The sequence below is a fragment of the Amphiura filiformis genome, chromosome 17 (genome assembly GCF_039555335.1).
Source record: "Amphiura filiformis chromosome 17, Afil_fr2py, whole genome shotgun sequence".
Taxonomy (NCBI): Eukaryota; Metazoa; Echinodermata; class Ophiuroidea; order Amphilepidida; family Amphiuridae; genus Amphiura; species Amphiura filiformis.
Window position 1 is genome coordinate 56,991,529 of NC_092644.1, and position 26,056 is coordinate 57,017,584.

Sequence of the window (26,056 nt, forward strand, 5' to 3'; positions counted from 1 at the left end):
CCCTATATGACAATGCAGAGAAAGCAGGAGGTTGAGAGTGACATCTGCATACATTGTTATATTCACATACAGAATAGTTCATGTCTTTGCAAAGATTATGTCCTTTTTTGTGCAAGACTCCTAGACATGACAATACCAAAAGACACAGTTCCAAAACCCAAATAGTATAACATGCTTATAAAAGGAACTTGCATTTCCTGTGTGTCAACAATCATTCTCCACAACACAAGTTCAGGTTTGATTATGTAACATATGAATGTAGGTTATTGAACGATGCAATGGAAGATGAGAATGTTTTAGCTCATTGTATCTATGGATACATTCATTGTCAGGGTCAAAATAGAACACATGACTCATTCTACCTAGAAATGCCTATACTCTCCATAAATTACAAGCAAATTTATATGATGATCAGAAATACATTGCACTTGAATTTGGTTTATTTCTACATGTCACCATCAATCATTATATTAATAAAGGCAATAGAGAATGTCAGGTAGTAAATTTGCTGTTCTCATTTACACCAAGTAGAATGTTTTCGCTTTGATAATATTTATTATCTTGAACCACAACATTTCATGTCATCATCATCATGAATGAAAATTGAAGCGTTACCATGGTGGAGCCAGTTTAACATTGTAATGGGGCATTTCTAATGATACTAAAATGAGACTTGGAATTATATGGCAGACTCATAGTCTAATGCACAAAACGATCTTGGGACATAATGACTGAAGCTAACATTAATATCTAAGCCACTAACATGCCAAAGTTGCCAAGATGACCACTTTTTAGCTTGACTTCCACTTCCGGGAATATATAAATTTTCCAATAGTATCTATACAGATGACCTACATCAAAGACAAGAATTTCTATGTGCAGAAATGTAGTCAAACAAGTAAATTTGGTGCACGAGCAGTTTTATTGCAGCATATATTTTCATTAATTATAGAATCTATAAATGGTAGAATGACAAAATTCACAAATGTTGTTGCTGCAATAGTTTAAGACAAAGAGTAAAATGGGGACAGCATTTTCCTGCTTTAATATACAGAGTACCCAATAGTTCCTTTATCGTATCAATGATCTTCCGATTGCATCGTGGCCCCAGTACTTGGTTCCAACTACCAGCTGGTGTCTGGTGATAGAGCCTGCAAGCAGTAAGGATTACATCGTCCATAGATCACATGAACTATGAATCCACCCCAGCATCTAAATAACATGTTTGGAGAAAGGGGGGCTCGCGAACAAATCTTGACATCAAGACCTCTTTTTTTCTCCCAACATGTATGCTTTGTGGTTGCTAGCATTTTATTCATAGATCATACGAAGTTGGATGTGATGGATACCCAAAATCACTTTTTGCCCCTTTTGTCCCCCTTTCGCTCTCAAGTGCACAACATTTTTCCCAGATAGAATAGAAGTAAATCAAAGTACACAGAATTCTAACACCATCTTACATATTTCATCCTACATTGAAATTAAACAAAAATACAGAAGTGAGATGAGTAGTCATAGAGTCTACTACAAATGCAATGATAGCTCATGTATAGGTAGATATACATGATCACATGACACAGAAGTCAGCATTTGTATTCATTGGCTTGTAAACTTACCCAGTATTCCACTTTCTGTATTGAATTAGATCAGATGCTTGAAGTATTCAGTGCAGATAACCTGCAGGATAAGATGAGAATAAAACAGATAATAAGAAATGAGTTAGGTAACAGCTGTAAATAATTTGCAATCACTTCTGAATATCTATAGCTACAAGGAGATTGGCCTAATTTCTGTTGAGGGAAAGTACATTATGTAACGCAGGGAGAAGATGCACAAGACAAGTGCCACCAACTTAGTAATACAACAAGAACACCCGTCTTTCCCTCCCATTATACCTATGTATAGCATGTGAAAATGAGAGAGAGTTGTATATAACCCAACAAGATATGCACAAGGGGACTTCATACACAACTCTCCTCAGGCTGACTAGCTCTCAGTGTTATTGGTTCCATTTTATGTCTGCTATAAACCTGTACTGGCAACAAAGAAAATTGGGTCTTGCCTTTTTATGAAATTTGACGAGTATCAATATTTATGAATTCATATCAAACCTAGTTATCAAAATGTTACAAAGAAATTTTAAAAGATGTGACAACTATTCCTTTTCACCACAACCTGAAAGCTGGAATAGTTATAACGCTGTATTTCAATACTTATGAATTCATATTAAACCTAGTTATCAAAATGTTACAAAGAAATTTTAAAAGATGTGATAACTATTTCTTTTCACCACAACCTGAAAGCTGGAATAATGCTGTATTTCATATAGTTTATTTCAATATCCATCAATCCTTAATCTTAATTCATCAACTAAATGTATAAGTATGAAAACTAGTGTATCCTCTTTCCAAATACGATATTTGTGTGCTGAGGAGGCAGAAATGAATACGATATCACCAGAAACACATTATCATCTTCAAAACTACACTGAGGCAGGCACAGCATAAATATTCATAGAAACTATAAGCCTTCAAGTCAATGCTTAGAATTGAGCAGGTACCACAGCCGCGTAGTTCAAAGGATTGACAAACGCTTTATGATCCTGGCTCCAAGCAGGAATTGTTGAAGAAGCAGAGTTACCACCCTGTCATAACAAAACAAACAATGCTTGCAGAATGAAGGAACATGTCTATAAACACAGAATTTCAACCCTCTTTTTAATGCAATGTTGACAAGTACACCGATTATTACTATGCTTCTGGCAAATGGTGAGAGTGAATGATAAAGAGATCCAGGGCATATCCTGTTCATATGTATCACAAAATACAGGGTCGAATAATACCAAAGCTGATACAGACCCTATATTCTAAATGCAGCATGATGAGGAGGTTTTAGCCCAATCTGTGCTCTACACCACTGTCTGTGATGATGCATTGTGGTGAGTAGTTGTCATCCAGAGAACATTATCCAAAAAAATTGCTGTGCAGAAGGAGGATCTACTTGGGAAAGGATCTATAAGCCTGGATCTATGAAGCAGTTTGCATACAATCACTCACAGGAGCTCACAAGTTACGCTAAGTTGACCACACTAAAGTATCCCTTCACTGAGGAGTTTCAAAACCATATTTATCATAAAATATTCACATTTCATCATGCAAGTTGCAAAGCACAGATGAGCACAGATAATTCATTTATAGTTCAGTCACAGGTGCAACTCATAGAATTTGAACACTTCTTGTGACCGTATCTCAAGATAAGTTTTAACAACAAATGAACTTTGTTTGAATGCATTGCATATGACGTAGGCTAGAGACCAAAATTCTCCGTTTTGTAAATTCGGTGTTGTTTTCTGTTTTCTAAACATAACCATAAAAATTTACCGACTATAGAGAAATCCAATTCTTTTCATATTTAAAAACATTTCTGTAAAACGAAGAACGTCAGGCTCTATTATGTTGGCCATCACAGTTTAGCTTTGATTCATCAGTCCATCCCTAAATAAAATTTATTCCAAACAAGCATAATATTAGGCCAGGCCTACATCATGAATAGACATCTTGATTGTCTCCCAATCAAACTGTGCAGCCTACTTTTCCACAATAATACACAACTTGATCCTTGAACTTGATGGTGTAACCCAGTAAACAATCCCATGTTTTGCTGGGAGGTTTCTGCTACTCCCAATGGGGATATGATGACACCTATGACCTCACAAGAAAAGTGTTTTGAAACCTGACCCATCATAGACCTTATTTCTCACCATGGAAACCTGACCTTATTTGACCTAGTAATAAGGTCTAATAACAATGCTTTGTACATCAATTGAGGAGTATCAAGAAATTGGGACACTGAACATGCTGAAAGTGAGAACTTCTGATCACTATGATCTCAAACAAACTCATCTGTAATGGCACAGTTCTTGAATCAATCATTCTGCACAACCACAGGTTAATGGTGATCAGTGAACAGTGCCACTGGAAATGAGAGTATTTTGGGCTCATATTTTGTGACCCAGATTTGTGTGCTGAGGTGGCAGAAATGAATTCATCCAACTGAGAGCTAAAAGTGAAAATTAGGTTATTTCATTATATCTGGTGATTTTTAGCCTCATTCACAGTGTGATAATTCAGTTAGCCTTACATAACTCCCTGGGTAATTATTTAGCCTTTCATAACTACATATAGTTAAAGTTGATCCCTGGACTCATCCTTTTCGCCCAGCCCATTCGGGCTGGTACCTGTTTCAGGTTTGGGGTCAGTTTACTCAAGAGATTATATTTTAGTGGTATTGGAATGATTTTTTTTTTTACTTTTTGTGGTTAAATTTTTTTAAATATTTTAATTCGATTTGTTAGGAAAAGTAAGTATGTTTTGCCGTTTCAACGAACGAAAACGAGTGAGTATTACCAAAGTTATGTTTGAACTAATTAATTATGACTTTAAAAGTTTAAAGGCCTAAATGTAACAATAATAGTTAATATATATAGCATCATATGGTCAGCAGAAGAAAATCTGACATCACCTATGATGTCATATCAGTGTCCTTGACCGGGGTCCTTACTCCTTGACCACTGAACAGCGTGATATCATGTTGATAACAGATCTATAGAATCAAAATCTTCATCATATCCTCGGATCATATCACAGATTCTCAACAATCTGTGATCATATGGACCATATTGATGTGAAAGTAGTTATCTATCATATCCTGTGTCGTTTTATGGATAAAAATGACTCAAAATGTTATTGATGAAATGGTTGCTATCATAAACATCAGTTTTGTCTTTTCAACGGGAAAAATCCGATGCAAAATAAAGTTTTTAGGGCCTAGCTATAATATGGGCATAATTTATGCATATAGTATTGAACAATGTACCCCATTTGACATGCACTTATAGATAAATAAATTGTCTTACTTTATTAATTTAATAACTTCTTTATTATAAATAAAATGACACATAACTATTTGATTCATAAAATTACATTCAACAAAATGATTGAAGAGAAAACACACAAGGCACTAGGCAGACTGTTATAGAATGGAGTATGTAAGATGCCATGTCCATAGCTTCAGAGGAGTTTCCGACTAGCAATCAACATGATCAGCACATTCAGAAAAACACAGTTTAAGAGTGAAGATTGTAGTGAGTAACCAGTCCTTTATAAATGTGCTGGCCACTATCTATTATAATATAGTAGGCTTAAACTATACATTGCGAATTAATTAAGTTATTTTAAAATAAAATGTACATGTAAGTTAACTCAAACCGGCAGTGTATATATCGAAAGCAGTGAAATCGGACATTCCTAAGCGAAGATATTGAGTTCGTAAGTTCTGGTATTACAAAATTGGAAATTGAGATATCGTGGGTAAAAAGCTGAAAAGACAAACAAACCCAACGACAACAACAACAACAACAACAAAACAAACAGACCAGAACAATTTGGAGTACATGTAATGAATTAAAAGAGTTGACATGAGATTAGGAATTAATGTTTTCTGCTGTTTCAGTGTGCATGTTCTCATCGTTGATGGTTTGGTGGACTGTCATGTAGATGTAAGCGTGATCCTAAAAATGCCTTTCACATTGACCAAAACTAATTACAAGACCTCTTCTACATTGAGGCTGGCTTTCCTTTTAAAGGGAATTTTTATATAAATGGTGTCACCATACCTTTATTCCAGAATAAATGTGATCAAGTTCCAAGAAAATGCAGCCTTATTCCCTCCCATCCAATCCACTCAAAATACTCAAATGTATTTCAAGTGAAAGTATTGATAGACAGGAAATTTTAGGCCTTAAACCATCTACTTAAGTATTCACATGCATCGCCGCTCGCGTACGCTAGTCACACATTTAATACGCAACACACAACTACTAGTGGAAGTGCTGCGCCCAACTGCGTGCATGGCATTCTATATCAATACATGGTGTTATGAGTCTAAAATCTGAACAAAAAGTACATCTTCATCCAAAAGCTATGACTAATAATTTTTCAAGGTCAACTGAAGTACCAATAGGCCATATTCATTTCGCCTCAGGGGTAGAAAAAAATTCTTTCCCAGGAAGAAGAGCCAAATTTCCACTTCTCACATAATGACATAAATCCCCAAATTTGCCTGGAATGAGCTTCTTCCTGGATTAGGATGCTGACCCCCCCCCCCCTCCCTAAAACACAAGTGTGAAATATCGAAAATTCAAACCCTTTAAAGACCTACTTTGACCAAACATAATCAGACTTTTTGACCCCTCCCGCTAAAGAATGAACTGTCGTTTTTAGGATGTCATCGAACTTTTGGTTTGTTCCCTAAGACCTAGTGCCATCTGCACATGTTTAATTTTACAGTTGGCCTATTTTAGACCAGATTTGAACATAATCAGGTATGATTCATCAAAATGATTCCACACACTTTACACGTAGCTGATAAATGCTGAAACAATCACTTTCTGCAGCAACATTCATTGAAGCCCATCTTTCAGCGGCAAGATTTTTTCCACAATTCATTCAACACTGACTGGCAAACATTTTTCAATCATAGCAAACAAAAATTTTACAAAGTGCTTATGAAATCCATGAAATTACTGCCAAACATTAAATAAGCACAATATGTACATTTTGTGACTTTCACATGTCACATCATCACCAGAATCTGTGGTAAGATGGGTTCATGAAATTTCTATACACATAAATTTCTATTTTGCAATAGAAAATTCAAGATTTTACAAATTTTCATACATTTTCTCCTGCAAAATTTCGTTTTTCCCGCATCAGATAAAATTCCTCTTTACATGTTATTTTACAGTAAGCAGCAATCATTGCAAAGTTAAAGTTAATAATTATTGACATCATCAATGAACAGGTTTTTAATTATTCTGGAGATGCCAATGATAAACAGAAGATAAATGGTCTGTCCTGTATGCTAGATGGAGACAAAGATACTGAACCGAGCTCTAAAATGATCTACAACAGAAGCTAGCAGTTGACCGGTTCCTTCTTTAGCTTTCAGTGATGAGCATGTGCATTCAGAGTCTATTTTTATATCAAATATTGCTTTTACTATATTAAGATGGGTCTGAGGGGAGCGAGCATGACCTAGCATTGTTTGTACTGAAATATTAAGACAAATAAAGCTGACACACAAAATAAATAAGTGTGAGTTCTGTACAGAAGAACCAAAGGCTTTATATACGTTGTAAGGGGTGTCATTTCCAACCCATGTGCATGATTGTTCTCGGGAGGGGGCAAATACCCAAAACCTTTGTTGTGGTATATTATTGTCCTTAACTCAAGAACTGCAAGATATATGGAACTATAAATGTGATTATTGGCTGCTTTGGTTCCTATTGGTTAACTCATTTCAAATAAGATCAATGTATTTATTACAAAGTACAATGCAGTTTTTTAATTAAAATGTCTATAACTGGAAAGATATGGCTTACATGTATGCTATCCCACTCACCTTTAATAACACGATCAAGCTGTATGATTTAGCATGCAGTGGCAGTGCCACCAGGGGGGAGGCATGGGGAGCAAATGCCGGTGCCCCCAGTCAGAACTTTTGCCCCTCTAAGTAGCCCCCTCCCTCTCTCAAAATTACAAAAAAAAACTCAAAATTACAAACAAATTCACTTTTTGCAGCAATTTTGCACAAAATTTATTGCTTTTGCCACCCTGAAATTCATTTTGCCCCCCCCCCCCAAAACCAAAAAAACAATTCCTTGCACCCCCCACTGTTGGCATGATTGCTAAAAAGAATCATCATGGTTACATAATCAACTTGTCGTGCACACATTACAATGCTAATAATTGCATTCAAATTATACAATTTATCAACCTTTTTGTAATACTTATCAATGTGTCAAAATTAATCATTTGCAGCCAGCTTCTGTAAATTGTATTTTTTATGAAATGTCAAATAAAATACACATACAAAATTTGCTGGCTTAATCTCTTCTGTAGCTATGCTTGCAGTAACATTTTTTTCTTGACTTTTTCAAGAAACTTTGCCACTAATTTGCTTCTATTATTTTCCACCCTCGAGGCTATTTTCCCTACACATTATCATCAGCAAATGTTCAATGAATCTGACATTTCACAAAATCAACTTATCAATTTGTGAAACATGTTTTGTTGGAAATCTGAGCACGCAACATCGTGATTTGTGACGAAATACGAGAGTAAATTTTAAAAGGATTTGCAATGAAATGGATAATTGTTGCAACTTGAGCTGACTCATTCCACACATGTGCTCATCATTATGTTTCACTTATTGCCTAGAGCTGCCTAATAGAAATATGTTCCATGTGATTTCAGTTTCGTTTGCAATGTTTTTCCCCCAATGTGAATAAATTTTGAAATATTGAGTCCATGTGAAAATTCTGTATTTTCAGATGCACATGGTGCTAATAAAACTTAACAACTATACTTAAATTAATACTAAAATAATTAGCAAAACTCATCCTAAAATATGTCATTACAAATAGATACAGTCAACAGGTTAAATCTGTTTTGCTTCCTCTAGACAGTTACAACACTGCTTTGATGCATCTGCTGTCTTAAATCACAATGAAAATGGGGTAAAAACATGGGATTAATGCTGTGATGGATCATGGGGGAGAGGGAGATCAATGTAAACGTAGGGAATTTAGCATTACATACATGTATGTACATTTGTTTTAGCACCTTTTGCCCTCCAAAATACAACTGTGTTATTCATGAAATAGATTCATCAGGTTTGTTGGTAAACATTATGTAAGATTTCTTTTAAACAAAATTTCCGTACAAATCCTTGCTCATCTTCTGGCTCATAAATACGCCCTCTTCAGTCTGGATAGTCTAACCGAAATTTAACGATCTACAACCATCATTCTGATGATGCCTACCGACCATCATAGGTGAAACCGTCAATAGTGAGTAAAAGTTTTGTTTTGTTTTAAAAAGAACCTTTTATAACAACTTTGTGTTAATTTTACGTACATATCGATCACAAACTTAATAGCAAGTGAAAAGTTTAAAAACACTTAACTTATAAATAAAGAAAAGTAAAACACTTGTAGTGTACCCCATAAATCCATGTTTCACACAATGAAAATCACTTTAAGCTTCATGCATTTTACAAATGGGATCTACAGCACTAAAAGTACCAAATAAGGACATAAGCATGATAACATTGAAATTGAAATGTTCTTGAATATCATGAATACAGTGACAGATGTTCTCATGTTTTCATGTGCAACATGATTACTATTTAAGTACAATTGAAACATGATGAAATCACTCTGACAAATGTCAATGTTTTGTTGTATCTATACACCATAGGTTATCCAATCAAATCTACCATTGGTTATTTTGATACCATACAAAACACAGACTTGATATAAGCATGATGAGCACAAAAACATTGTTCAAACCATGGTAGAAGGGAAATCAGAGCACCCTAAAATCCATCAAAATTCAGATTTTTGCCTTTTTTGTGCAAGCTGCAAACATTTATTGATGAAAGCAATATAATGAAGAGTCTTAAAACTATCATGTATGATATCATGTGTAAAGTGAAAGAAAGAAACCCCCTGGCTACTTTGATGTCTCTTTCCGTCCCATCTTGGATCATCTACCTTTACTGTTCGATTATAAAATACATCATATGTGTTAATTGGAGCACATCTAATTTCTAATAAATAAATAAGTTACAAATCAAACTTTAATCATCTAGACATTTTTCGTTTTATATGGTCATAAAAACATTCTCTCGCCAGAAGTTTTACAAAGAATCATCTATATTGAGCACATGTATTATGCAAGCATGGATTTAAACACAAATGTCAGCAAAGAGGCCAATTACAGACCAAAACATGAAACATGAAACAATCTGAATTCTCAGCAATCAGTAGCGATAAGATTCAATGACTATTTTATGAATACATTTGCCTTGGTTGGCTTTGTCTATAGCACATGGTGGGCTGTGGTTGTTAGCGTAATCAATAATTGCGAGATGAAATCAGAATTGCGGATTGGCTTTAATCATACTTCATTGCTGCAGGTGTCTCTCTGTCTGGCTATACTTGACAATGGTTTCATGTAATGTGCCAGGGGAGGGCTGTCATAGCCTCTTACACACACGCACACATACCTGATTTGGCTTTTTTAAGTCCTCTACCACTATTCTGTCTGCGTCTCTGCTTTTAGTTTCGTGTAATGTGCCAGGGGAGGACTGTTATAGTCTCTTACACACACCTGATTTAGCTCTTTATCATAATATTGTTAAGCAAAGCTGCACATCTTCAAGAGCTTGACAATAGGGTTTCATGTTATTAAGTGTCTGGTCATCTATACTCAGGAGAGGGTTGCCGCCGTATCTCTTGCTCATTTTAATATCAAGCTGAAATTGCAGCAGTGACTCTCACCAGCAGCATCGCTGTTTGCATGTGAGTGCTCAACAATGCGATTCACATCATACAAAATGGCTGCGGGTTGCCAATGTCTCTTGCACAATTCAGTTTTGCTCTAATAATCATTTCAGGATTACAGGTGTACTGTAAGGAATGCTTGACAAAGCATTCCATATCATATGCTACAGGAAAGTTGCCCCAAACTTTTTACACAGTTCTGGCTGTGTATAACTATGTGTTGGCTCTATTTTGCTGAAGGTCCCTCCTGCAGTAGTCTTTGACTTACATGTAACCCTAACGCTCCTGAATACTACAAAATACTACTTGATATATGCGCTGTTCGTGCATGCATCCCACGTGGTGTGATGACGCAATCGCCCTATCTGATATATAGGCACGGTTTCGCTGGCCAGCGAAGCCCAAGACCCGTGGCAAAGTGTCGCCGACCGAGTGCTTGGCATGCGAGGGGTCTCGGGTTCGAATCCGCCCAGAGCAAACAACTTCTTTCCTTCTTTTCTCTCTTTATTCTTTCCTTCTTTCCCAAAAAAAAAAAAAAAAGCCCCATGGCGGTTAGGGTTAGGTTACCACTACCGAAACTCAGTATAGGCTTCCTTAACCCTAACGCTCCTGAATACTACAAAATACTACTTGATATATGCGCTGTTCGTGCATGCATCCCACGTGGTGTGATGACGCAATCGCCCTAAGTGGTATATAGGCACGGTTTCGCTGGCCAGCGAAGCCCAAGACCCGTGGCAAAGTGTCGCCGACCGAGTGCTTGGCATGCGAGGGGTCTCGGGGTCAAATCCCGCCCAGAGCAAACAACTTCTTTCCTTCTTTTCTCTCTTTATTCTTTCCTTCTTTCCTTCCCGTCAGCCAAAAGCCCCATGGCGGTTAGGGTTAGAGTTACCACTACCGAAACTCAGTATAGGCTTCCTTAACCCTAACGCTCCTGAATACTACAAAATACTACTTGATATATGCGCTGTTCGTGCATGCATCCCACGTGGTGTGATGACGCAATCGCCCTAAGTGGTATATAGGCACGGTTTCGCTGGCCAGCGAAGCCCAAGACCCGTGGCAAAGTGTCGCCGACCGAGTGCTTGGCATGCGAGGGGTCTCGGGTTCAAATCCCGCCCAGAGCAAACAACTTCTTTCCTTCTTTTCTCTCTTTATTCTTTCCTTCTTTCCCTTCCCGTCGCCAAAAAGCCCCTAGGCGGTTAGGCTTAATAGGCACCATCTCTTACACATCTGTTCTGGCTGTGTATTTTGGCTCTCATCATATCATTGCTCAAGGTTTTTCCTGCAGTATTTGACAATGGTTTTACGCAGGGTTTTACGTCATACTTCAGTTGAGTAATACCACAATATCTTACGCATACATCTGTTGTGGCTGTGTGCTGTGGCTTTAACCATTATAGCGGAAGCTACCAAATCATTCCATATCATATGCTACAGGAAAGTTGCCCCAAACTTTTTACACAGTTCTGGCTGTGTATGACTATGTGTTGGCTCTATTTTGCTGAAGGTCCCTCCTGCAGTAGTATTTGACTTAATAGGCACCATCTCTTACACATATCTGTTCTAGCTGTGTATTTTGGCTCTCATCATATCATTGCTAAAGGTTTTTCTTGCAGCATTTGACAATGGTTTTACGCAGGGTTTTACGTCATACTTCAGTTGGGTAATACCACAATATCTTACGCATACATCTGTTGTGGCTGTGTGCTGTGGCTTTAACCATTATAGCGGAAGCTACCTCCTACATACAGTATTTGACAACAGTTTTACGTCATACTCCAGGGGAGGGTTACCACAATCTCTTACACAGACTTGTTTCTATCACATTGAAATCTGTTTTGGCTATAATTATTATCATACTTTACAAGCTGCAATTATTGATGTGTTCCCATATGATGAGATTGAACTCCTATTCAGGTTTTGAAACATTTCCAAGTGACAGCAGGAGAGATGAACTTTAGGTGACAGTAAAAGTGCAAGGATAGGTTTTATTTGGGTTTGTACATTTTGCAGTGATTGGAGTTGGACTGACATGATCCATATACCAACACACATTAAAGATATGTATCATTCTTATACTGATAACAATGGCATTTGAACTTTATATGACCATAGTCTCCATGATATGACTCTGGATAGCATACAAATAGCACTACTGATATGAACGCATGATAACAATTAAGGCTAATTCTATGTGTCAAAATAGATAATATTAATATCGACATTATTATCATATTCCAAAAACAAATATTCCAACCAAATCCATATGGGATCCAAACAGTGTTGAAAAAGTACATTCACTGAGAGCTGCAGTGGTACCAGGGATATCCCTTGTGGTACAAAGTCTGATCATCAGCCATTCAGACAAGCATAACATTTAGCTATAGGGTTATTAGTACCTTTCTTTTGCCCTTTTCATGTCTTGACATTTTAGTGATACCACAATATGTATCAAAAGCAAAGGATCTCAGTAAAGAGATGCAATAATGGGGTACATGTAGGATTTTTGAAAATGATCAAATTAAAAAAAATGTTTTTAGTCAAATCCAATATAATTTGTCACTCTGTGAATCTGGGCTTTCGTCATCTTGTATGATGGTTTGCCAGATGATCAGGCCCACTGCTTCACTCACAACACTTGGCTGCTGACACAACCTCATTACCTGAAATTGGTATGATCAACACATCAAGACAAGATAGCAAAATTTTGGGCTGGGGTAAATTGACTTTGGGACAAAAACGAACGATATACACGTTTGTATAAATAAAAAAGAAAGTAATATTATATTAAAATTCTTTACTCTTTAAAAACGTGTATACCGTCCGATTTTGTCCCGTAGTCATTTATCCCGGACAAAAACTGAACTAAATGTGAAGCACAATGTCAGCCAACACCTGCTATATGATAAATATTCAGTTAATGAAACAAATGCCGTAAAAATGTAATTTTTTTGACTGTATATCGTCTATATCGTAGAGCGTATATTTATATACATGCATCTTGAATAGCATTATGTTTTAGTTTAAGCCTGTTGAAGTTACACAGCTTTGTGGCGCAATTGATACGGCATCTGCCTCAGACGCAGTGGGGCACGGGTTCGAGCCCCTGAATGTATTTAGATTTCTTTTTCATTATTATTTTACAATATTCTTCATCATATTATATTTGTCATAAGCCAATGTCCGTCTTTTTTCTGTATGTCTACCTATATTTTACGGCACTGTACAAATATCATCGTAATTTCCGCACTGATGATGTTTTTATATAAACATACGTAAAATCTATGATACGGGTGCAATTACATTAATTTGACGTAATAATAGCTGATTGAAAATTGCTCATTCAGTTCTTTTTATTTATCATTTGAATTAGAAGGAATTCGATGTAATACTGCATTTAAAATCATTCTTTCTTTTTTTGACAAAGAGTTTTCGCGTAATTCAGACCCAAGCCAAGACGCAAAACCAGGCATTAGCGATGTTTTTAATGACCACCCGCTAAATAAACAATACATTTTTTCTATTTTTTTTATTTATCGTAAAGCCCTATCACTTATATGTTTTTGTGTGAAATATGAAGATAATACAACATTCCGTTGCAAAGTTATTGAGTAAAAGCGGAAAACAGATGCAATATTTAGGATTTGACTCGGACAATCCAGGAAAAAAAGGTTGGCACAGTTTGCCTGTCTTTTGGTATATCTCTGCCCCTGCTCCCCCAATTCAATGTTGGACCAAGCCATGTTGTCAACAGGTCTGTGAGACCCTCCAACATTGAATGATGGGGAGTGGGGAAGGATGAGATATAGGGGGGAGTCTGTACTACACATATATTGCATGCATGTTTCCCTCGCCTCCCCAATTTTAATAGGGCACGCATTTCCATTGTTTAGTGCAAGTGTGCCAACTATTAATTTCGCGGGTTGTAGGTTAATGGATATGATACATGTATAATCAAATACTATAAATGTACTAAGAATGTTTTCAGTTTCACATCATCCTTAAATACATGTACATGTATATAACAATTCTCTTATGGTAGCTTCAACTTCAAGAGCTTTTGTGACATAAAAGATGGCATTTCATCAAATGATACATGTCAGCTACACCTATTAGGCCCTTCACAATTGATTCTTAGTTTCCTGTTTCATGGTTGAAAACAAGGGATGAGTTGACTTTTAATTATTAATTATTAATTATCTATTATTTTCTTTATTTTAAAACAAGTGGTCACAACCTACATCAACCCGCTTTGACTAGGAACATGCATTTAATTGTTTTACAACTATGTTTGATTTTATACATAAGTAATGGTACAGGTATGTTCTTTGTTTATTCATCATTATAGTTGATATGAGCAAAGTCAGAAAGTAGCAAATGGAAGTCATTAAAAGTTATTTTAAAAGAGAAAATCCAAAATAAAAATAAAATAATATAAACAATTATCTACTTTGGACGCGGGCAGGAAACAGGAAACTAAGAATTAATTGTAAAGGGCCTTAGATGTCATTTATTATTATTTCTGTGTGAAACTTGTGAAATATATTACCTGTAGAATATTTTGTTCCAGAGAAGGTGTGTTAATGAACTGTGCCATTGGAGATGATGCTATTTTTGATAGTGAAGGTATCATCATCCTTATATCACATCCTTCCATCTTGAACAATTCCCGCATGACAGCTTGCTTTTCAAACTGGGCTGTTTTAAGAGATGTCAATCAAAATAACTCTGTTACTCTTTACCCTAACCTACCTGTAGCTGTTTGAACTAATTTACACTAAAAATGTTTTAGAGCACTTTTGTTCTGTAGGAAGTCACCAAATTGCAGGAAACGAGGAGGAGGATGGCAAGCTTCACAACGCGCCCTTATCATTATCCTTGGCATATCTCATCCTTCATCTTGGTAGCAATTCCCCTATGGTTGGCTGTCATACATAGATGGGAGATCCCAAATGATGCATCATCAGATAGTTCACTTCATCACAAGCAGTTGTATTGAGGAGTTTAAGGTGACAGGTCCCATCTGCAATAGCTGCCAGTTGTCATACACATACTTTTAGATGCATACAGTATAGAATGCAGAAATTGTCAATGCCTTGCAAAAATTGTAAAACGTAATACGGCAGCTATTGCATAGAGGGCTCTCTGTCATCCAGCACTAATCCTTTCATTTCATTGAAGATGTAAAGGGAGTAAAATGCAACTAACGTGGCTTTAACAATGAAAATTCTCTTTTTTCAGAAAGTATAAAACAAATCAATTTGTGGCACATTAACATTCTGCACATACCCCTGAGGAAGATTCATTAGTTATTCACCTCCATCAGTATCAATTAATGTACTTATCAAGTAAATGATGCAAACGCTGATTATTAAGAAAATATTACAAGCTTTTACCTGTGTAACTATGAAATAAATTCCTTTTAGGAACATTTTGATTTCATAAGATATGCCAAATTAAATTGCTGCAAGTTTTACCTGCAGGAGTGCGATAGCTTACTACATGTTGTTATACAGCAGATTGAATACATGTAACTAAAATTAAGCAAAATTAATTAAATTATAATCATAATTTACAAATCGCATCCTTTCCTAAAATCTTCACCTCAAATCATATCAAACTGCATATTTTCCAGTTAATCAAGCATGTAGTATTGATTTTAAAATGATACAGTCAAATATATTTCTTCACTACACATTTAAGGTGTGCATCCATGCATAAATGTTTTGTTGCAGTTGTATCTATATCAAATGTTCCACATTTGTAATTAATTTCCGTTGTTTATTCCTGTTTCATTAAAGCCATATTATAACATTTGCTGATAAGGACGCCCTTAATATTTAAAAAAAAATTAAACCAACATACCCTGCAAAAAAGACTCCAGCCTCCAGGTGCTGTAGTTTTGACAAATCCGAGATTTTGAATAAAACGCAGGAACCATCATTTTATTAATACGTTGGAATTATTAGTCAAACACATACACAATGTTCATAACACAGTACGTACATGGCGTACAGGACGGTGATCTACACAACAAAGGTTGGTACCATAACATGACCGGTGCTGGTAGTAAATTCCAATTTTCTTTGCTTTGCCAAAGTTGTTCGGCTCAAAAATAAAAGGGGAATATCAAACAGTAAAAGCTAACATTTTATGGCAAAGAAATGCTAATCTATTTTGTATGAAAATGTTATAATATGGCTTTAAGAAACAAGCCATTATCTTTATAATGAGACAGTACACTCATAAGCATGGCATTGGTAGTTCAGATGCATACATGAAGACATCAAAGCAATTACAAATGTTACTGATATACCGTCTACTATGTAAGCGATATGATTATGGACATTAAGTGTCATGCATTTGGATACAACTCACCTCGCTACGACATCCTCATATAGACAACATAAGACTTGCAAGCAAATGGCTCTTACAGTGAACCGTCATTAAAACTACACAATATGCATACAAATGGAGAGTTCCTACAGCGTGCTATAAATCCAAGTCATATCTGTACGCTAACAAGGTACTCCACGTTTTTACATTGTGTATACTTAATTACAAGTCATGATTAGGTTACCTACAAACCTCGCTGCGCATGGCGCCTGATTGACCCAAAGTCGACCGGATTCTGTTCTTCATTTTTTTTTCCAAGAATTCCCTACGCCACTTCTCGCATTAACAATAGAACTCTCGCTTTTAACACATGTTTACCTACACAGGGTATTACAGATCCCTGTGGGCAGTATTATGAAATCTATTCAAAGACTGACAAGAATCAGGACAGCATCTCATTCAGGAGCATCATTACACCACAAGAGAATACTACATAAAACTAGTTTACTTTTTTACATAATTAATAAAAAGATGATGGATTGGTTTGTTTCGTTATAATTTTAGATCATACAGGGTGTCCCAATAAAAAGAGGCCCCGCATTGCGCCCTCTTTTTCTCCTATTTCTGAAGAGTTGATCTAATATATTTTGGTATGTAAAGAACCCTTTAATCGTTAGCTTTTATAAACCAAAACAATTATTTCAATCGGCTCACAACTTTTGACGATATGCCCTTTTGAATAAAAGTACCCGTTTTTCACTCTGTCCACGGATATCAAACGGAGTGGTTGGGATGGCTCATGCTGTGGAATGGCCTGCACGATCACCAGACCTCACACCACTTGATTTTTTCCTTTGTGGCAAAATCCAAGATCTTCGCAAACGTGACACTGAATGCAGTCTCAAGTATCCGGCGCACAAGGATGGTACGCAACGCAATTGATGCAATGAGGACCAGGGCTGAAACCTATATTCGCCAAGGAGGCAACCGGGTAGAGGGCAGATCAGCACAGTAAACTCACTTCAGAAGAACCAAAGACAACCAAACAGCCATTTAGGGCTACCTTTTATCCTAAAAAGAGAAATGACTTATGTTGTAAATAAAAAAAAAAGCAAGAAACAACAAAGTAAGAAAGTAAGAAACATAATAAAACAAAAAGGCATAAATAACCAAGAAAAATAAGTAAATTTGCAAGTAAAGCAAAAGAAGTCCCATTCGGCATCCATTTTACCCATAAATTAATGACACTATTAACAAAACTTATTGCCCATAAACCTACAGGTAAAGCCCATTCCATAAATAAAGTTATTTTATAAAGTTCTCATTGAGGAATGTTTGATATTCATGCATGGTATGTGTACTAATTTTCAATCTTTGAAGTAGCCAAACCTTCTCCGTGGACAGAGTGAAAAACGGGTACATTTCTCTAAAAGAGCATATCTTCAAAAGTTTTGAGCAAATTGATATAATTATTTTGGTTTATTAAAGATAACGACTCAAGGTTTTTTTACATACCAAAATATATTAGATCAACTCTTCAGAAATAGGAGAAAAAGAGGGCGCAATGTGGGGCCTCTTTTTATTGGGACACCCTGTACCTTTTCCTCTTCCTTCTTAAACTATCATTCAATTCAAATATTATTACAAGTGTGAAATTTCACTTGAACATGAAGTTGCATATGGATAAATTGGGTCATAGATGTAGGTTGTATATACAACTACAAGATATTTAGGTTGAGGAGATCATCTCTACAGATTAATGCTTCCATCATTGACAATTCTGCTGTATTGATGAGGAAATTTCTCTTTACCCTAATACCACAACGTAGCAAGCATACTTTCCTTGAGCACACATAATTTGGCTGTGATGAACTGCAGTTAGGGGCTGTGCAATAATTATGAGCCCCCTCCCCCCGGGGGTAAAATTTCTGAATGGCCTGCCAAAAATTGCTTGTCCCCCCCCTTTCGGCTCGCCAAAAATTTCTTGCCCTCCTCCCCAATTTTACCCTCCCCAGGGCTCATAATTATTGCACAGCCCCTTACATACATGTATACCATATATCCTGCCTAAAAATTTCAACAACAAAATGCATTTTGGTTTTCAGGCTACCAACAGGAAACAAACATGTTTCTTTTTTTGTTATGCAAAAATTGACTCCAGGCAGGATGGAGAATGTTGTTTGTTGATGAAGACAATGTTGGACTGCAGGTGCATCATCAAACATAGATAAAAAGGTTAAGTTTCTCTTTATCTATGCTTTGAAAGGTCAGCAAATGAAAGTACATTATTATAATGGATCACAAATGAACTGAGGATAAAGTTAGCGGACTGATTTAATTGTGATGATACAGTCAACAATTTAACTCGTTTAGTGTTGAATAATTTTCATATGTATGATATATTTCAAAAGTATCCCCATTTTCATCAATAAAACACTGCTCTCTAACACCCCCCAGATTACTGTCAAAATATATAACCTACTCTCTAAATGTAAAAGAGTGAAAATTTCACTCGGAACTTGGAGTGATTTCATTCTCACTCTATTCGAGTGGTTAGTCATTCTTTTAGAGTGAAAAAAAGCTTCTACTCGGTCAATCTAGATTCACTCCTTACAGAGTGATCCAAAATTACCGCTCAATTTCAGAGTGAAATCAGAATCACTCTTTGCGGAGTGAATCCACAGTTCATACAGCCAATCAAAATCCGGAAAATAAAAAAAAAAACAAAAAAAAAATTGTGATTATTCATTCGGCGAATAGTCGTTGCAGCAATGGCGGTGGAGTTGTCAGTAGTCAGGAATGGGCGAGGCAGTTTGGCGAAGAAATAGCCAATATTTTCGCCGGTAAGTATACTTTGAACTATTTTATTTATATGTTGAATCATTGCAGATTGTAATCGACAACTAAAAATCTGATGTTACTGTCTCAAAGGTGATAATTGTACCCATGAAGCTTCTTCATTTGTTGAACACATTGATTCACATTGTCCGTCCGGCATTACGGTGGCACACTCATGGACTGCTATGCATACCTGGTACATGTATTACTTCATAAACCTGTAAATGATTGAGTGTACTTGTGTAATAATTGTAATGTTTGTTATACTGCGTCAGCCTTTTTATTGTTAGTATGTACCCGATCACATCTCCGAGTCGATGCGCTAGTCATGCTATACATACCAGTAGCCACAGGATCACATGCAGCAAGGCCAGGCCATACCTAGCTAGGCTTAGGCCATAGGGCCAGGCATGTTATCTCTGACCAGTCTCTAATTTATCATGTTTATATACTGCAGCATGTTATATCTGCATGTGTGATGCCAAAAGTCACAGAGGACTATAGGCCTCTATGTCTGACCAGTCTCCAAAAGGCTTTACTATAGTACAGCACGTCTACCTGCATGTGTGATGCTAGGCCTATAGTCCTACATCACTAAGCTTTTAAGCATGCCAAAATTACCATTTTAATCTTAATTAACATGTAAAAATACTTATTGTGTTGTAATTCCTTTGCTCACAAAAAAACATGAATGAATGAACATTTTGTGCCTATTTCTGTGATTATTTTTTGTCAGTCTCATTCACTTCTTTATTTCAGAGCTATTAACTCAAAAGAGTGGTTTTCCACTCCTCTTTGGAGCTGTATGAGTGACCACTCCTTTTGGAGTGAAATTCACTCTCCTAAAGAGTGATTTTATTCACTTTTTTTTTCGAGTGAATTTCCTCACTCTTTTGAAGAGTGAATTTCACTCTAAAAGGAGTGGTCACTCATACAGCTCCAAGGAGGAGTGGAAAAACCACTCTTTTTTTTCTTTTTTTCACTCTTTCACATTTAGAGAGTACATATCCAGGAACCAAGTTACCATTTTCAAATTTCATTAATAAATTAAGTCTTAGTCTACTTTCCTTCCTGATAGTGACACAAATGGATGCTAACTTACATTATAAGCTTACATTGTTTTTCTAAGATATTTTATAAAGTATCCTCATCTTCACCAATAAAACAGCAGTTTCAAAAGAAAATTGAGATCAAAATATACAACCTACATTTTATAAGCCAAGTTGTCATCTTCAAGCATCATTTTTCATTATTATGTATACTTCATCCCACTGATAAAAGTCTAATATTTTATCCCCTATCCCTCATCAATAAACCCATGCACTCTCCAACCCAAACAAAATTGGAACCAAAATATACAACCTACTTTATTACGACCCAGTTCTCCTTACCACACTTTTGCAGCATCAATTTCTCATCTGTTTACCCTCCTTGATGTACATCAAATATCAATCTCATCGTCCCACACTATCCTTGCTAGAAAACTACCATTAGCCAATATTTACACTGCAATAGATGTCATTCAATTCCAATACAGAAAATAATGGACTTTTTACAAGTGTTTATATTTCATAAACTTGATTAAGATGGATTTCAATTTCCCGAAACTGGATTTTTGTCATATTTTTTTTCTGTAAAGATCTCTTCAAAAGATAATTGCAAATTTTGATTGAAAAAAAACTTGCTTCAAGGCAATATCTTCTGAAGTTACACTATGTAAAATTAAATTGCTTTAAAAATTAACTATTTATCAATACGTTATCGTAGTATATCTGGCGCTGTAAACGCAACCTCTTACGCTGCAAGATAAGTGCTACGTTTAACATGGAATAGATCGGATACAACTTAAAAGTTGCGCTCATATAAGCTTAAGAGTACACCCCTAAATTGGATCGAACGATTGATAGGCAAATTTGCTTCCCATTATCAAGAAGTTGTGTACTTCAGAGACCAATTTGTAAAAATCTTACTTGACAAACTTCGCGATTACTTGGTTCTTCTTGTATTAATAAATAAGTAGGTCTTATTAGACTGTACTACTTGCTACTTTGTCAGATCAGATTTGATATTGCTACAGTGCCTTTTCTTTGAGACAGGTGATATCAACATTTTGATGCCCCTGCAAACCAGGCAGGCCCAGAAAAAAATGTTTTCTGGGTGGATAAACTAAATATCCCACAAAATTATTCATACAATTTCTTGTATATTTATTGAGGACACAAAATGCCCTTCCAAATAACAAATTTCCCTCCAAATGCCATACTTTCCCTGGAAGGAGCTTCTTGGTTCCACATTTTCCAGGTATGCCTGTATACATGCCATGTGTACCAAGTGCCACCTTTATGTATGTGTTGCTTCATCTAGATGTGGAGAACACTCAGTCAAGCAATAACTTAAGTCAGTTTATCTTCTCAAGCAGACAAGGTGTAGTTTTATTCTGAACAACAATTTTCAGAGCCATAAGTAGCAAAGGGAAGCATGACTTTTACTAAACAGCTCTTTTTAGAGGCACCATAGGCAAGGGGAAGTCTACATAAGCAAGGGGAAGTCTGCTAACCCCAAAAGCATTTTGGAACAGTATGCCTGTTCTGTTGAAGTTGTATAAAATCTTGAACATGCCTTCTCTTCTAAATATACCAAGTTGCATTTGTATGCATTACACACACTGCAACTGTAGTGTAGTCTTTAAACAAATTAATTTCATTATAGCGTACATTATCTTGATAGCTGTAGGAAATTGAAGTGATCGCTAAAACAAATCATTCACATCCATGTTAATGACACTCTTTTTTCACTTCAGATTTCTCAATCCCATTCTGCTACACACATTTTGATGTTGTTCTCTCATTGTTTCCAAACCACCAAGTCTAATTTGATCAATCAGTGCATTTAATTCCTCATTATTTTCCTCTTTCCCCTGTTCTCCTAATCCAATAAACCTCTAAATGCTGACATCAATCACACAAACCCAGATTTAGAATTCAGTGTTCCATTTTGAATTTGAAGTTTCAGGGACCGGATATTACACTTTAATCAGTAATGTAGAATCTATACGAAAATGTGTTTATTCATTGGTTTGATGATACTCGACATACTCCTTGATATTTTAGGTAAAATCTTCATTCTATAACTTACAAATAACCTACATTATAGCTCCTTTCTACTGTCTTATTTTCTGCTTACAACACTCAAGATAATAAGGTCTGTGGATAGTTGCACTAGAAATGTTCATAGGGCAGCTTATTTACCTGTAAAAAATATCTGCACGAGATAGTAAGACTTAATATATCAAGATGTATCAAAGGAGCCACTTAACATCATACTCATATGAATCAGTTTTACCAGCAGATTACAAAAAAAAATTCTCTTTCATTTGTACATCAGATCATCAGATATCCACACCATGACGGTTTAGGCCTACCGTATTTACTCTATTAGTGGCCCCCTCTAATTAACACCCCCTACCATTTTTTTGACCAAAATTTTTGAAGAATGCTGAAATTTCCATACTATCTAGTGTAAGGAAGCTTACCACGGTCCACACACGGTCGGTAATTGCCGAAAATGACATCGCAAACCCAGAAGTGGAAGTCATTGATACCAAGTTCATAATTTGTCGTTTCGGCATGATTTTTAAGCTTTCAAAATGAATTTTTTACGGAAATTAATGTTGTAAATGGAGTTTCATGGAGTAAATACCATATATATATTGATCTCATAATGGGAAAAAAAGAGAAATTCATACTGATGGGAGCAATTTGTACATATCCAATGCTATTTTCGCCATGATCTCTTATATACTTCAAGCCAGGTTATTTTTAAGCATCCATTGCTCATGCACTCAACTACAATATTTTCAATCATTTGTGCCTACTACTGCTTGCCTGAGGACAATTTATACTTACTGCATTGATTCTGGTTAATAACTGTGGCTAATTTGATCTTTTCTATTCATGAACTTCAGGCAACGTACTCAAAATCAAAATTTTGAATACAACTGTAATAATATTATTGAATGTATAATGCCAATAGGCTTTTATCAAAAGGATGGAATTCTGTTGACACCTGTGCAAATGCCAATACCTGGCAGGTTTCTTCTGTATCAAATCTAGATCAACCTGACATTTATAACCCTTTCTGATCTAATTAATTTTGCCATGTGAAAGAGTATGGAAAGAGCATTCTAAAACAATGATGTTGAAACCTGGAGTTGAAGGGGGAGAGGGAGTAAGTGTGTATGAAGCACAAAATGTGCCTGCTCCTTTAAAGTTTCTTGCCTCTCTTCAGGCCAACAAATCTGATGTGAATCTGTGAATCTATCCTCGCAATCTGATAAAACATCAACAGCACGAATCCACATGGCTAAACATGCGTATATATCAAAAGTTCACAGAAAGAAAAGAATATGTACTCGATCGTGAAGCATTGAATTTACTTCTTAAATTGCATTATACACTTCAGTTTTTAGTTCAATATTGAACAATATTAGGCCTACTGATTTGAGAGGCATTTAACAGCAAAAACGGCATTAAGTTGAGTGAAAATCAAACATGAAACTTTGCGTGAAAATCAAACATGAAACTTCCGATCGCAATCTTGATTTGGGGGTGGATAGAGGGCAGTATTTTTCAAATCATTATTTTGGGCCGTGAGAATCCAAATGGATTCATGTACACTGTCAGATTTCTGGGCCTGCTCTTCTTTCAATTGTTTGAAACATATGTAATTTTTTGGACATAAAAGGTTGTAAATGTTATATAGTTGTTATTGCTATCATTCTCAAACAGAACCATATTATATTCATATATTTCATTTTTGAATCAATAATATGGATCAAAGTGAATAAGATGTAAATTGACAACTTTCCTATCATTTTCCCCACACAATTTCCAATTCATACTTGACATTTAAATGCATGAGGGACAGATGAAATTGCTGCCTTTTAAACATAGGCAACCCTTTCAGGACAGAAATCCGTAATACTGGTTTAGCTCCAGCAAAATGTTCAAGCTAGAAGCTTAAGGTGATACTACACCCCTTGATAAATTTGTGACTATTTTTGCATTTTTCTCAAAAACTAATAAAACACTGGTAACAAAAGTTATGTATATTATAGGGGCAAGGAATCCAGTTACTACCCTGGAATTTCAGTGACTCAAGACAAGTAGTTATTGATTTATTGATCAAATATAGGGTCAACAGTCTGATTTCAGCTCAGACTGTTGTCTGAGCTGAAATAAAATTTTCAGTGCAGTAGTTGTAGTTCTTGCCCCTATAATATACACATCTTGCTTGTCACCAATGCGCTATAATTTTTGAGAAAAATGCAAACATAGACACAAAATTGGCCAGAGGTGTAGTACCCCCTTAAGTTGCTTTAAAGTAGAGGCCTGGAAATGACTGGAACAGAACACTACATGCAAAATAGCAGGAAAGATGCACAGGACAATTTTTGGGGTCCCAAAATTTGGGGGCCCATCTGGCCCAATGGTAAATCCGGCCATGCAAAATAGTTCTTCCTACCAGTGAAGTGCAAGCAGGATCTAGGCAGCAAGCCCTGAGCTGGATCTGCTCTCAAAGGCAAAGCAATGATAGTTGATGGCCTTGCAACTTGGTAGTCAGCTAGCAAGGCCACTGACCATGTTAGTAATGAAAGGATCTATACCATCACCAACACTGTGCCTCTTATCAAATCAGGACAACTACGATCCTGAGACATATTCCAAGGATGCAGGAAGATGAACCATGCAGAAGATATGCTCTCTACACCCCATTACATGGTAAAAGAAGACCTGGAAGGCAAAGAACATCCTAGTACTTGTATTATGTGCAAAAACTGTTGGGGGACTTCAACAACTTAATACTGCCAGATGCCATTACCACCTTGGCTTCAAAACGTAGTACATGGAGAAACTTTGTAGTGGCCTGCTTCGCAGCCAAATGAAATGAATTCAGCTAGCCTTTCTTGAAGGCCCATTAGTTATCCCCCATGAACAACATTGCAGGGTCCATGGGGCGTCATTGACAAAGACTAGGAGTTTCTTTGGTGATGAATAAATATTAAACTGCGAATATGAGAATTTTGCAAATTCTCACATTTCGGCCATTCTAAGGCATGTTATTGAAAAATGATATGATATCAGTGCAGTACATATATACGTATTTAGTTATCTTTTTGCCACTTTGAAGGTTAAAACTCATATTTAAATTCTTAAGTAATATCGTTTGGAATAACACAGAGCAGCTTTAAGTCAATTTTTCATTTATTGAAGAGTAACTGAATTCTAATTATAGGACATAAAGACTTAAATCAAATGATCAGAAAATTCAGAGAGAAATGACCACATCATGTATATAAGCTGCTTATTGCTTTCATTCAAATGTCATTCAAAAAGCTTTTAAAGAAAAAGTTCATATGTGTGGGTAACAATAACATCAGGGACAAGTGGATATTAATGTAGTTGTCAGCAA

General features: G+C 36.1%; 1 protein-coding gene across 1 annotated transcript in view; it reads right to left on the minus strand.

Annotated features, from left to right (window-relative positions):
• The window catches only part of LOC140138021 (discoidin domain-containing receptor 2-like), a 177,137-nt gene that overhangs the window by 101,849 nt on the left and 49,232 nt on the right, over positions 1–26,056 (minus strand). The window contains 1 exon segment of the mRNA XM_072159859.1: positions 1,617–1,677. The gene's annotated coding sequence lies outside the window, so the exon portion shown is untranslated.